Genomic DNA, 12,716 nt, shown 5'->3' with positions numbered 1-12,716 from the left:
ATATCGATCCCTGAACGTGCTCATGTCGACTCCGTAACTCCACCAACGCAAACGGCAGTAGCGGAGTCGACATGGGGAGCCGCAGACGTCAATCCCGCACCGTGAGGACGGTAAGTAATTCGATATAAGATACTTCAACTTCAGCTACGTTATTCACGTAGCTGAAGTTGCGTATCTTATATCGATTTTCCCCCGTAGTGTAGACCTGCCCTTATTTGCCTTCTGTTTTTTGAGCTAGTAAGGCACACCTGCATCATCTTTTCAAGCTCTTCTCTGCCAGGGCCGCCCAGAGGATTCCGGGGGCCCGGGGTCTTTGGCGGCGGGAGGCCCTTCCGTTCCGGGACCCGCCGCCAAAGTGCCCCAAAGACCCGTGGCGGGAGCCCCCCCGCTGCCGAATTACCGCCGAAGCGGGACTCCGCCTGGTCTTCGGTGGTAATTCGGTGGCAGGGGGGGTCCCCGCCGCGGGCCTTCGGGGCACTTCCGCGGCGGGTCCCGGAACAGAAGGGGCCCCCCGCCGCCGAAGACCGGGCTGCGCTTCGACGGCAGCGGGTCCCGCTTCTCCCCCCCGGCTTCGGCTTCGGCTTCTCCCCGGCCTCGGCCTCTTACCGAGCGCGTCGCCGGCAGGGCCTGAGCGCCGTCCCGCTCAGAGCCGCGTGGTGAGGGGGCGGGGCTGGGAGCTCCACGCCGAGCGGAGGCAGCTGCCCCGCCCCCTCCCCACGGCGCTCTGAGCGGGACGGGGCTCAGGCCCCGTTGGAGCTCCCAGCCCCGCCCCCTCACCACGCGGATCGGGGCGGGGCTCAGGGGCTCGGCCGGAGTCTCGGCGCTTGATGCGCTGAGGCTCCAGGAGAGGGGCGGAGGCGGGAGCCTCCGCTCTTCTCTTGGGGGCCCCTGCGGAGCCCGGGGCCCGGGGCAAATTGCCCCCTTTGCCCCCCCCTCTGGGCGGCCCTGTTCTCTGCAACCCCAACTTAAGAATTAAAATGAAAGCTTGAGATACCACCTAACTATAAGCTTCCAAGTGCAGGGCTTTTAAGAAGCACTTAATATTGTGGCAGTTCATAAAATTGATAATTGGTAACTTTTTGGGGGGGTGCAATTCTGGGGCTGGTTGCACCTCTAGTTGGGGCAGGCATCGCTCAGAGGGTACAAACATTTGTTTGGAGCGTGGTTTGGTATGTGGCGGCTGAGGGCAGCCCGTTCAGCGAGTGAGCTACGTCGGGGGAGCCTTGCCCAGGGGGCAGTCAGGCGCTGAGCAGGGAGAGCCGGTCCCCCAGAACGGCTGCTGGGGGTATCGCAGTGAGAGGCGGGAGCGATGTCCCTCCCTTTACCCGCGCTGGGAGCAGGTTCCTGATGGCCCCGTGTGCAGCCAGGCTCATGGGGAACTCCGCTCCCCGCACCGCCCCGGGCTTTCCCTGCGCACCCTCCGGCCGTTGAGCCCAACGGTTGCAACCCTGTTTGAAAACCCGCGCGACCCCGGGGGAGCCCACGAGCACGAGGGGGGAGGGGAAGCCTTGGCCGGCGCTTCAGCGGCTCCTCAGGCTCAGCAGCGCGAGAGACCGGGGCGGGGAGCAAAGCGAGCGGCGCGCGACTAGGGGACTGGCTGGGCGCGGCGATTGCAGTGGGCGGGGCCTGGGGGCCGCTGGAGGGGGAGGGACGGAGATCACGTGCGCGGGGGAAGCCATGGAGCGCGAGGACGGGGCGCCGGGAGCGGGGTTCCCCTGCTCGCCTGCTGCTGCTGCCGCCTCTCGCCCCGCTCGGTCGCCGGCGAAGTTTACGGCTGGCCCCGCAGGAGCAGCAGCCATGGCGGCGGTGTCCTCCTACGAGAGCCTGGTCCACGCCGTGGCCGGGGCTGTGGTGAGTGCGGGGCGAGACGCCCGGGGTTGGCTGGGGAGCGGGGTCTGGGTCCTGGGGAGGGGCCCGCCAAGCCGCCCCTTCTGAACGGGGCCTCGCCGGGGGCGGACGTGGCGGGGGGAGGGGGTTCTGGCAGCCCGGCAGGACGGGGCTGGTGGCGGAGAGCGGCTCCGGCTTCCCAGGGCCACAAGAAGTTGCTCTGTGGGCCCGATCCTGAACGCCCCGGATTGGGCTCCACGTCTCTGGCTCCTGCTAGTCCGGCTCTGGGGGGCGGGGGCTTTCCCGGCGGTAACCCTTCAGGGGGCCCAGGTGTCAGACGCCGTCACTGCCCTGCGGGCCGCCGCTGCTCTGGCAGCTCATCTAAGTCGGAGTCAGGGCTGCGTTTTTGCCCAGCTGATGCACCCACCGCCTGTGCTTGGGACGTGCCTGGCGTTTTCTTCCCCTTCCTGCCCTATTGAAACAGCAAAACATGGAGGGGGGTAAACACAAGGCGTCTCCTCTCTGCTGCCATCCTCCCTGACTTGTCACCTTCACCTGTGTGTGACGACAGTAAAGCTGCCACAGCTGCACGTTGTGATGCCAGATTGAGCTTTATCTACTCTGAATTTGGTGAGAGCTGGCTGGTTATAAAGACAGCATCTGTAATATGGACACCAACATCTCTGTGGTCTGAGCACAGGTCTTGAAGCCAGGAACTCCAGTCTCAATTCTCAGAGGGGTAGCTGCCTTAGTCTGTATTCACAAAAATAATTAGGAATCTGGTGGCACTTTAAAGACTGACAGACTTATTTGGGCATAAGCTTTCCTGGGTAAAAAATTTCTTTTGAAGAACTTCTTCTGAAGTGGGTTTTTACCCACAAAAACTCATGCCCAAATAAATGCTAGTCTTTAAGGTGTCACCAAACTCCTCATAGTCTCAATTCTGTCACTCATTCCTTTGGGCAAATCACTCTGGGACGTATTTTCAAAATGCTCACTAATTTTGCTTGCCTCTCTTTTTGAGTGATCAAATTAAGTCACACTTAGGGGATGACTTCCAGGCTGAGCACCTGAAGCTCCCACCAGAGCCAGTGGGAGCTGCTGGTTCTCAGCACCTGTAAAAGTTAGCCTCTACAGATTTGGGCGTGATCTTGGGCTTATATTGCAGTGTACCCTACTTGTCTTGATTTGAGCCTTAAACTGAGATGTATCTTAGATTCTGTAAATGGGGATCAGAATATTTACCTCCAAGTTATGCATTCAGAATTAGCCTTGTCATATTTGTAAAGATGAAAGCCACTATATATTTGAATGATCAGAAAATATATCAAACAAGTGCACCGCAGCTAAATGAGGTTTGGAAGAAAATTGGTATAAACTCGTTGGAGGTAATACCAAATTTGTGTAAGTTTCTTGGACTTTTGGTAGAGCTTGCCCTAGGTGGAAGAGAACTAGTTTTTAAAAGTAAGCAACAGCATCTTGTTGCAACATCTCATCAGTTAACCTTCCCCTATTGGAAAGAGGGCCTTCCTGAGTTTCAAGCAAACTGATGTTCCCCTTAGGTTTCCTTGTGAGATTGCTCAAGGTGTGGGAGTTGCCTGCCAGTCCCCAAGATCAAAAACAGACTCAAACATGTGCAATAGCTGCGTTAGTAACCTAAACTATTCTTACATTGTGGCAAAACTTTCTGGTCTAATTAATGGATCCTTAGATGACTAATGTATTCATCATAACTTGTTTTAAATGTATAGTAGTAGTTCTCACATTAATAGTGTAGACAGGGACTTATTTTGGTAATGGTATTTCTATGTATTTTCTGATTTGTATTTGGAATATACTAGGTGTTAACCCTTTCCATTTACATCTCTCCTTAAAATTCATTACTTCAACAAATATTTAACCACTGTTTAGAAAAAGTTGTCATACATGTATGCTATTTAAAGAGCACTTTGACACCTTGTCTACACTTGAAGTGTTACTAGCAATAACTGTCAGTAAGGAGTCTGATTTATTTCCCCCCTGACCTAGTTATGCCAGTAAAAGGCCAAGTGTATATGCAGTTATGTATATAAGACACTTTATAGCAGTATAGCTTATCTTCCTTCCCCAAACTAGAATAAGCTATATTGGTATAAGTACTTTATAATATAACTGCATGTGGGTTTTGGACAAGATCTAAGGCAGTCTCTACGTTAAAGGCTTCTGCTAGCACAGCTATGTTGGACAGGGTCTGAAGTAATGTAATCTTTGACTGACACAGCTGTACTGGCAGAAGCCCCTAATGTAGATAGTTACACTAGCAAAATTGCACTTTTTAATATACTGGTTAAAAGCACAGTTTTGGCAGAATAGATGTGCATCTACACTAGGAGTACTTTGCCAGTATAGTATACCAGTAAAGTACTCCAAATATAAACATAGCTTGAGTCTCCTCCTGGCTCCCCAAGTACATCTGACTTTTGTGTAGTCTGTCTATTTAGACTAAAAGCTTCCTCAGTCTTGTCTTACAGTTGAGACGCTGATGCTTATTAAATGATACAGTTCCAAATCATCTGCCACAGAAACTATATCTGGAATAGATTTTTAAAGTCATCTTGTTAACTTCATCGTCCCTGACAAATATGAGATAGTTCTTTCAATATTAAAGGGTTTGCTGAGTTCACAGCACCTTAAGCCACTGGTTCTCAACCTGCAGACCACTTGTAGCTAAATCAGCACACAGCTGTGGCCCATGTGACATCCTCAGGGCCATACAGGGTGTGTGTGTGTGTGTGTCATATGTGTGTGTGTGCGCACATACAGCTGCATGTGTGTCCCCCACAATGGTAAATAGGTTGAGAACCACTGCCTTAAGCAGTGGGGCTTCTCCCATTTAGTTAATGTATAAAATAGTGTAGTCCAAACTCATTAAATGTGTCTTGTTAACTAACACTGATAAGATCCTCTAAGGCTAAGAACTTGCTGTATATGTATTAATGTATTCCCTGATAGACATTTGAGACTTTGGGAGTTAACTGCTTGGTTTGTATAATTTAGATGCCAAATTATTTCTGGCTACAGTAACAAAAGTGTTTGTTTTGAGACTCAGCGTAAACAAAGTTTTTTGAGTTCCAATGTTGGGCCAGCACAATGAAGTTTAAGGCTATTCTTGCACTCTTATTTTGCTAAGCAGCCTTGATGAGCTCCAGGGAGACTACCTTCCTTCCCCTGATAGAAAGAGTTGGCTTAATGAAAGCAAAGAGTGGGAGGGTGGGGTGGCACTGAATTCTGTATTCCTCCTTTTACAGGAATACCTGTCTCCTGCTGGAGTATAGTTAACACTTTGAAAATTTGTGTGATCTGTCTGACCTTTATGGAACTGCTCTATTTGCCTGAAGTCTCCCAAAGCAGAACTGCTGTTACATGCTACTGTACCACAAGGGTTCTGCTTGAGTTCTAGCAGTGTGCAGAATGAAGGCCCAGCGGAAGCAAGACATACTTAGCACCAGGAAATTAAATTGTAGTTTTTTAGTTATGCCTACAATGTTAATATATATCTGAATGTCTTATTGTAGGCATAATTGGTAGTTTTCTTAACGTCCTTAGCTGAAATATTTGTAAATAGAAAAATCATAAACTTTGATGTATACCTGTTTGTATCTCAGGCTGTTCGGTTTGTTTGCTTGGGTACTGTCACTGGAAAATGAGGACATGTGCAATAGGCACTAGGGGTGGTTGGCATGAAAACAATTTATCATGTGGGAGTAGGGTGGCCAGACAGCAAGTGTGAAAAATTGGGACTGGGGTTGGGGGGTAATAGGAGCCTATATAAGAAAAAGACCCAAAGATCGGGACTGGCCCTGTAAAATCGGGACATCAGGTCACCCTTTGTGGGAGTAACCTCATTTATACAGGATTAAAGTACTATCTAGTCATTTTAAGAAAGTGTTTTCTCTTTTGACTTTAAAAGCTGATCATCTAAGAGTGGGTCTAGGCTTTGAAAGCTGTTAGTGAGATTTTTTTTTTTAACCCCACCTGATCTGGAACAATGAATTAGCATTTCATTTTTGTAGAGATCTGTTAGCATACTTTAAATAAACTGAGTGATAACTTAACAGTAAATTGATTTAATCCATGTCAATTTCATGGGTTAAAAATGTTCCTTAGTGTAGACTATTCTACAAAATTATTCATAATAAGCCATTGATGGGTAATACCATAACCCTTGTAGGTTTGAAGCTTCCCATGGCAAAGATTCTCTTTTCTGTTATACAGCATCTCTACAATGCGGACCTTGTCCCCTCTTGGGCCTATGTGCACCAACCACATATAAATATTTACTAATATGAAACTCATTAGCCTTCATATATGTAATACAGTTGTTAAAAAAAAAAAAGCATAGTCAACAAAAGCCCAAAATTATGACATTGCATGGAAATGTGAAAGCTATAAAATTCAGCTTCCCCTTGTGCTTTTCAAGAACCTTATGTCATAGCCTAGAACCCTCCACCAATAGTGGCCTACCCACTAGTTCTCAAGCATTCACAGCAGGTGTTTAACAACTGCCTCTCATATAATTTCAGTGATTGTAGGGTGCATAGAGGTTTTAGTACTTGGGAAGAAATGAGAGGGTTTTTATAGATTAGAACAAATATCTTAAATTAATGCAGAAGCAACTGACAAAAGCCCCTTGCAGTTCATGTAATACAAATTTAATGTGCTTACCCCAACACATCTCCATTCTGAAGTGCCTTCAACGTTAGCCTTCCCCTTCAATAGAGTGCATTGCAATAGTTCAACAACAGAATAGATGAAAAAGGCCTTGTCTCTGCTGTGGGGGAAAAAAAGTGTTAACTTGAGTTAAGATAAAATTGTAGTGAAGACGAGGTAGTTTGTTGTCTTCACATGAGTTACAAGACCAAGTTACATGACTGAAGCCTGCATCAGCCCTCTTTGCTCTGCTATATTTGCATATAGTCTTCTGTTGCATTCTCCCAGCAACAACCTGCCCTTGCCTTCTGGCAAAAGCTGACCCACCACTGCATTTCCTGTCCTGCATCTGCTTCCTGTTCCTGAAATGAGAGTTGTATTAATGCCAACAACTGGAACAGATCCTTATTCTCCGTTGAATCCATGCCTTGCTGCTTATTTGAGTGAAGGCCATAGACCAAAGCTAGTGTGCACCAGACTACAAGTACTTTACTTACTAAGTTTGTAAGTTAAGGACACTTCTGTGTCAGAAGGACTGACAAGTTGTCTCAGTTAACACTGTCACAGAACTCGGAGGGGCTTAGCTTCACTGCTGCGTAAGACCCACAGGATGCACTTGCAGATGTTGCAATGCTACACCTGGGTGAGGGCACCAGCAATGTGGACACAGACCTGGAATTAGGGTTTGCAGTGTGGCAGCTTTTATATGGGCCAGGCCAACTCTAGTGGTTGTACACAAGTACTGGTCATATAAGTTAATTCTGCAGGGAAGATATACCCTTAAAGCCTGAAGTTCAAGACCAGGTATCAATTGATAAGAGGAAAACACATTTGATGATGATCTTAAGGAAGGGCTATTCATTAAAGGTCTCCATTAATAATGACCTGAGACATTGCTCCTGGCTTTCACTAGTCATGAGGGATATGGATTAATTTCTCACAGCATATCCTGTTGCTTCCTCAGCAGACATAGGATCTTTGTACATGAAACCATGAAATACTTCTAGCTAAAATAGTGTATAACTCTCTCTCATTATTTCATTGATATTTATACTAATGCTGGAAATGGGGGACGAGAGAACATACTTCCTTGGCTCTTAGCATCCTTGACTAGTTGTTTACAAATTAGTTTTATATGTAGACTCAACAATTGACCATGGAAGAGCACTACTCTTGTAGCAACATAAATATAAAATTATACACAAAACCTGTGTTAAAAGACTATTAAGGCATAAGGATGGTGTATGCAACCCTCAGCTACACTGTGCATATGCATTATGATCTTTAATTATACACCTCTACCCTGATATAACGCTGTCCTTGGGAGCCAAAAAATCTTACTGCGTTATAGGTGAAACCATGTGTAGGGGTTTGGCTGGGGTTCCCCCCTCTCTGGGGTGGCTGGGAACCAGGCCGCCTCACTACTTAGGTCCAGTGAATCGGGGGAGTTAGCCGGGCTGGGCGGCAAACAGTCACCAGCTCAGGCCCTCAGGGAGGGCTGGGCGAACAGTTTACTATTAGCAAGGCCCGGCCCTGGATCAGGGCAGGTCAACAAACAGTCAGTGTTTCAGGCCCTTAGGCAGGGGCTGAGCAAACAGTTCAATAGTAGGCCTAGGTCCTGGCTCCGAAGGACCAGGGAGAGGGGAGACTGCCACCCGCCGGGTGGCAGGGGGGACGCAGCCCTCCCACTCCACGGCATCCCAGCCCGGGGCCCTAGCAGCAGTAGATGACCCGCTGCTGCCTCAGTGGGGATCCGGACCACAACACACTGACATTGGCTCTGGGTGTGCTGCAGCCAGACTAGGGTCAGCTGCCCCTGGGCTACTTCCTACCTCCCCCTCCACAGGTACCTGCGTCTGGACAGAGTCTTCCAATGAGTCAAGCACCATGGGCTCCTCTGGGTACCCAGCGAGCGGTAAGCTTGGCAGCTCCTCTGGGTAACTTGCCAGCGGCAGGTTTACCAGCTTCTCCGGGGTCTGGTCGGCGTTGGGCAGGTCCTTGGGTCGGCCGCAAGCTGCAGGAGTCTCCCAACCAGGAGCTAGGCTACAAGCATCTGGCTTCTTCGGCGGCTGGGCCTCTAGTGAGCTCTGGGGTTGGGCTTTTGCTTTTCCTGTCCTGTGCCCTGACCTCTGGGGGGCAGGCACAAGCTCCACTGGCTCCACCCACTTTGGCATCCGGAGGGGCTCGTCCCACCCGGGGGCGGCTGGGATCCATGACCACCTCACTACACCGCGTTATATCGAACTTGTTTTGATCCACCAGAGGGCGCAGCCCTGTCCCCCCCCGAGAGCGCTGCTTTACCGCGTTATATCCGAATTCGTGTCACATTATGTCGGGGTAGAGGTGTATAATCCACAGGCTCCTGCTTCATTTGGTACACAAGATGGCTTGAAGAAGTAGCTATTCATATTTTTTTTTCCTCCTCACTGAAAAATGTATGGTTTTAGAGCTTTACTGCATGCTGTTTAAATCCTGCTTTCAGTACAGAATTATCAACTACTTAGTTTGTTTTTCTGTGGTACTCATCACTATAGTATGAGTTCTTCACAGATATTAACAGATTTATTTTCAGAACATTCTGGTGAAGTGGTGGTATAAACATTTTGGAGATGGGGAACTGAGGCATAGAGAGAGAAGTCAAAAGTGTCAACCAATTTTCGGTGCCCAGCAGGGTGGATAAAAATCAATTAATAAAAAATAAAAAAATCAGATTTTTTTGATAAAATGTTTTAAGGAAAAAACCTATCCAAAGATAGTTTTAATTAAGATACATTATAGCTCAAAGAATAGGGATTATAAATTCTGACTCTATAGTATGAGACAATATATTCATGTAATGTTTAAGAAAAGTTTTGTAAATGAGTTCCAATAGTTCATGGATTAGGGACCCAATCTTATGGGGCTCCAGGGGCAGGTTAATCTTTCTATCTACCCAATGGGACTCAATGCTCAGTCTAGAAGATTCCATCAGAAATGCTTAGTTTTGCAGTTCTCAAACTGTGGATTTGTGTCTCCAGACATAACATGCTTGTCAGAAAAAATGTTTTTAAATAAATAAATATATAGAGGTGAGAAATAACAGACCTCAACCCTATTGTCTTTCTGTAAATTTCCATACACAGAGTCAATCCCTTACCTCTCTCTAAAAGTGCAAAGTTTCAAAAAGTTCACCGAATAGAAGATTGTTGGTGGCGGAATAGATCTGGACAAGGAGAAGTCATCTGGAGATAAATGTGAGAAGGGAGGGACGGAGGAGAAACAAAAATGAAACTGTTTGAGCAGCATATTCCAGACGTCTTGAGGTCTGAGTGTAGCCTTAATTGATTTGAGATCTACCATACCATTCTCTCACTAGAGGGGAAAACCTATAATGGCAGCAGACGATAAGAGACCAAGTTTGGGAATATTTTAATGGGGGTAAGACATGCATGTGTGCAAAATGCAAACAGTGCAACAAAGAAATGCAAGGCCTGGTTGCCCAAATGAAACAACATCATGAGAAGTGTTCCTTCTCAGGAGGAAGCTGCGTTGAAGATGGTGAAAGGAACAGGTCTGAACATGCAGGATCTTCAGGTTGGTAAACTTTTTTTTTTTATTTCATACTTCTTTCTTAAGGACTGCCTGTCTTCCTTCTGGACTATTCTTGAATTCTCATGTTTGAGCAAAAAATATAGTTGTTACTGTATGGTACTATCATTTTAGATGCAGTTTAGATAAAAAATAAATAGCTGAAATAGGCAGATCTTCCTTTTACAATTTCACCTTTAAAGTAGTACTGAGTGTCCGTGAATGCAATGAGATACTGCTCATTTAGCATTAGATAATTAACTGCATTGATTTATTTTGTTTAGGAGAATCCATCCTCAATGTACAGGATTCTGAAGACTATCCACCTTCAAGATCCCCATCATTTTCTATAGTTTGAGTTATCTGCCAATGGTAGTGTTTCAGTCACATCATGTATATCATAGCCACAGTATATCACCTGTAGCAAAAAGAAAAAAAAATCTCCATCATCCAGAAACAACCATAGATAAGTCTGTGATAAGAACCAGCAGATTAATTTTATGAAAAAATTGTCCGGTTTGTTTATGAAACAAACTCTCCTTTCTGTATTATTGAGAACCCACACTTCATTAACATGGTTCAGTGATTAAGACCAGGATACAGTCCACCGAACAGAGCAGATGTCGCAGGCAAATTGCTGGCTAAAGTGTATGAAAGAGAAATTGAGCAGTGTGCAAAAAGTCTAGAGCGTAAAATTGTTAACCTGAGTCTTGATGGGTGGAGCAATGGACCACAATGATCCTGTTGTATGTGCTTGTGTGACAACAGAAGAATGGAATGTCTTCCTTACAGAAACAATTGATACATCAGGAAATACACACACAGCAGAATACTTACAAGTAGCAGCAGTAAAAGCTATAACAGACTCTGGGGAAAAAAAAATTCAGATGTCTAGAATGCAGCTTGGTCACAGACAATGCTGCAAATGTATCCAAGATGAGAAGAAATTATTTAGAAGAGAGTAAAGAGAGTCCCAAGCTAATTACATACGGTTGCAGTGCTCATTTTATGCACCACCTAGCCAAAGACTTCAGTGTTCCAGAAATAAAGGCTAATGTTGAAATTGAAAAATACTTTCGTAACAACCACTTTGCAGCAGCTGCTCTGAAAAAAGTGGGAGGAACCAAGGTCATTCTCCCACAAGACGTGCAATGGAACTCAGTAGTGGACTGTTTTGAGCACTATATCAAGAACTGGCCTAATCTGATGACAGTTTGTGAACAAAAACATGAAAAAATAGATGGCAGTGTCACAGCCAAAGTTCTCAACATTGGGCTTAAGAGAAATGTTAAACACATGCTGAGTACCCTGAAGCCTATTTCTGTAGCCTTGAACAAAATGCAGGGAAATAGCTGTTTTATTGCTGATGCTGTTGAAATTTGGAAGGAACTGAGTGAGATCTTAAAAAGAGCAATATGCAATGACAGTACTTGTCCCATTTATGTTTTTTTAATGATTGTAATTTAACTCTTATCTCCAGCTCATTTTCTTGCACATATTCTCAATTTTCTGTACCAGGGTCAAACCTTAACTGCTGAAGAAGAGGAGTTGGCTATGACATGGACACTAAGCAATCATCCCTCCATAATGCCAACTATATTAAACTTCAGCGCTAAGGGTGAACCATTCAAGAAATATGTTTGTTGATGATGCTTTAAAGAAAGTCACACCAGTGAAGGGGTAGAAGTCACTTGGATTCAGAGACTGTTGAAGTGATAATCTCACTTTTAACAGCAGTAGCTTCTTCTACTGGTGTAGAAATAATATTTTCTTCCTTTGGACTAATTAATTCCAAATTGCGAAATCATTTGGGATCTGAAAAAGCAGGAAAGCTTCTTTTTCTTTCCCAGATTATGAACAAACAGGAAAATGAAGATGAAGACGACTGAGTTAACTGCAGAAGCCAATATTTTAAGTTTCTCATGTTGAACTGGCTGACAGTCATTTTAATTTTTATTTAAAAAAATATATATGCCATTTAACTATTTTAGTTAAAGACAATTTTAACTAAAACAAACCTGATTTTTAAAAAACTTGAATGTTAAGTAAATTCAAAAATTCATATGCTTGTTTTGTTAAAATATTATGTTTGCTGTTGAAGAAAAAAATCCATAATACATAATGTTGTTTTAGTTAAATAAAACAATTTAAATGTTGGTCTGTTGATGTTCTCCTCCTAATACAGCATGGCAAAAAAATCCTCCAAATATTAATGATTAGCCTGTTGAATTGGAGATAGTTCACCTCCCAATGATGTCATAAATATCTGCTTCTATTACAGTTGGTAAATGAAACAACCAAACAATAATTCATTTTCTGATATAGCTGTAAAACTAATCTGAAACATTTTCAAAATAAATCACTTTAAACATGTATAGTGTGTACCTTCTAAAAATGAAACCTACATCTATAACAATCAGCAAGAATGCACTTTTATGTAGAAATCCATGATTAAATCGAGTTTTCCTGCCTAGTGATTTTAAATCAATTTGATTTTAATCAAATCCACCCTGGTGTCCAATATGAGATGTCTAGGACCTGATTTTTCACAGTACTTAGCTTTATATAGCATTTTTGCATGTTCAAAGCAGGGCTTTTACTGACTTCAGCTGCAGCTGTGATTGCTCAGCACT

At 45.1% G+C, this 12,716-nt stretch overlaps 1 pseudogene; it reads left to right on the top strand.

Moving 5' to 3' along the window:
* Positions 1–1,655: 1,655 nt before the first annotated feature.
* The window catches only part of LOC120373913, a 106,010-nt pseudogene continuing 94,949 nt past the window's right edge, over positions 1,656–12,716 (top strand).

Source organism: Mauremys reevesii, linkage group 1 (genome assembly GCF_016161935.1).
Source record: "Mauremys reevesii isolate NIE-2019 linkage group 1, ASM1616193v1, whole genome shotgun sequence".
Lineage (NCBI taxonomy): Eukaryota > Metazoa > Chordata > Testudines > Geoemydidae > Mauremys > Mauremys reevesii.
The sequence above is the reverse complement of the archived record's forward strand: the minus strand, read 5'-3'. Positions and strand labels throughout refer to the sequence as shown.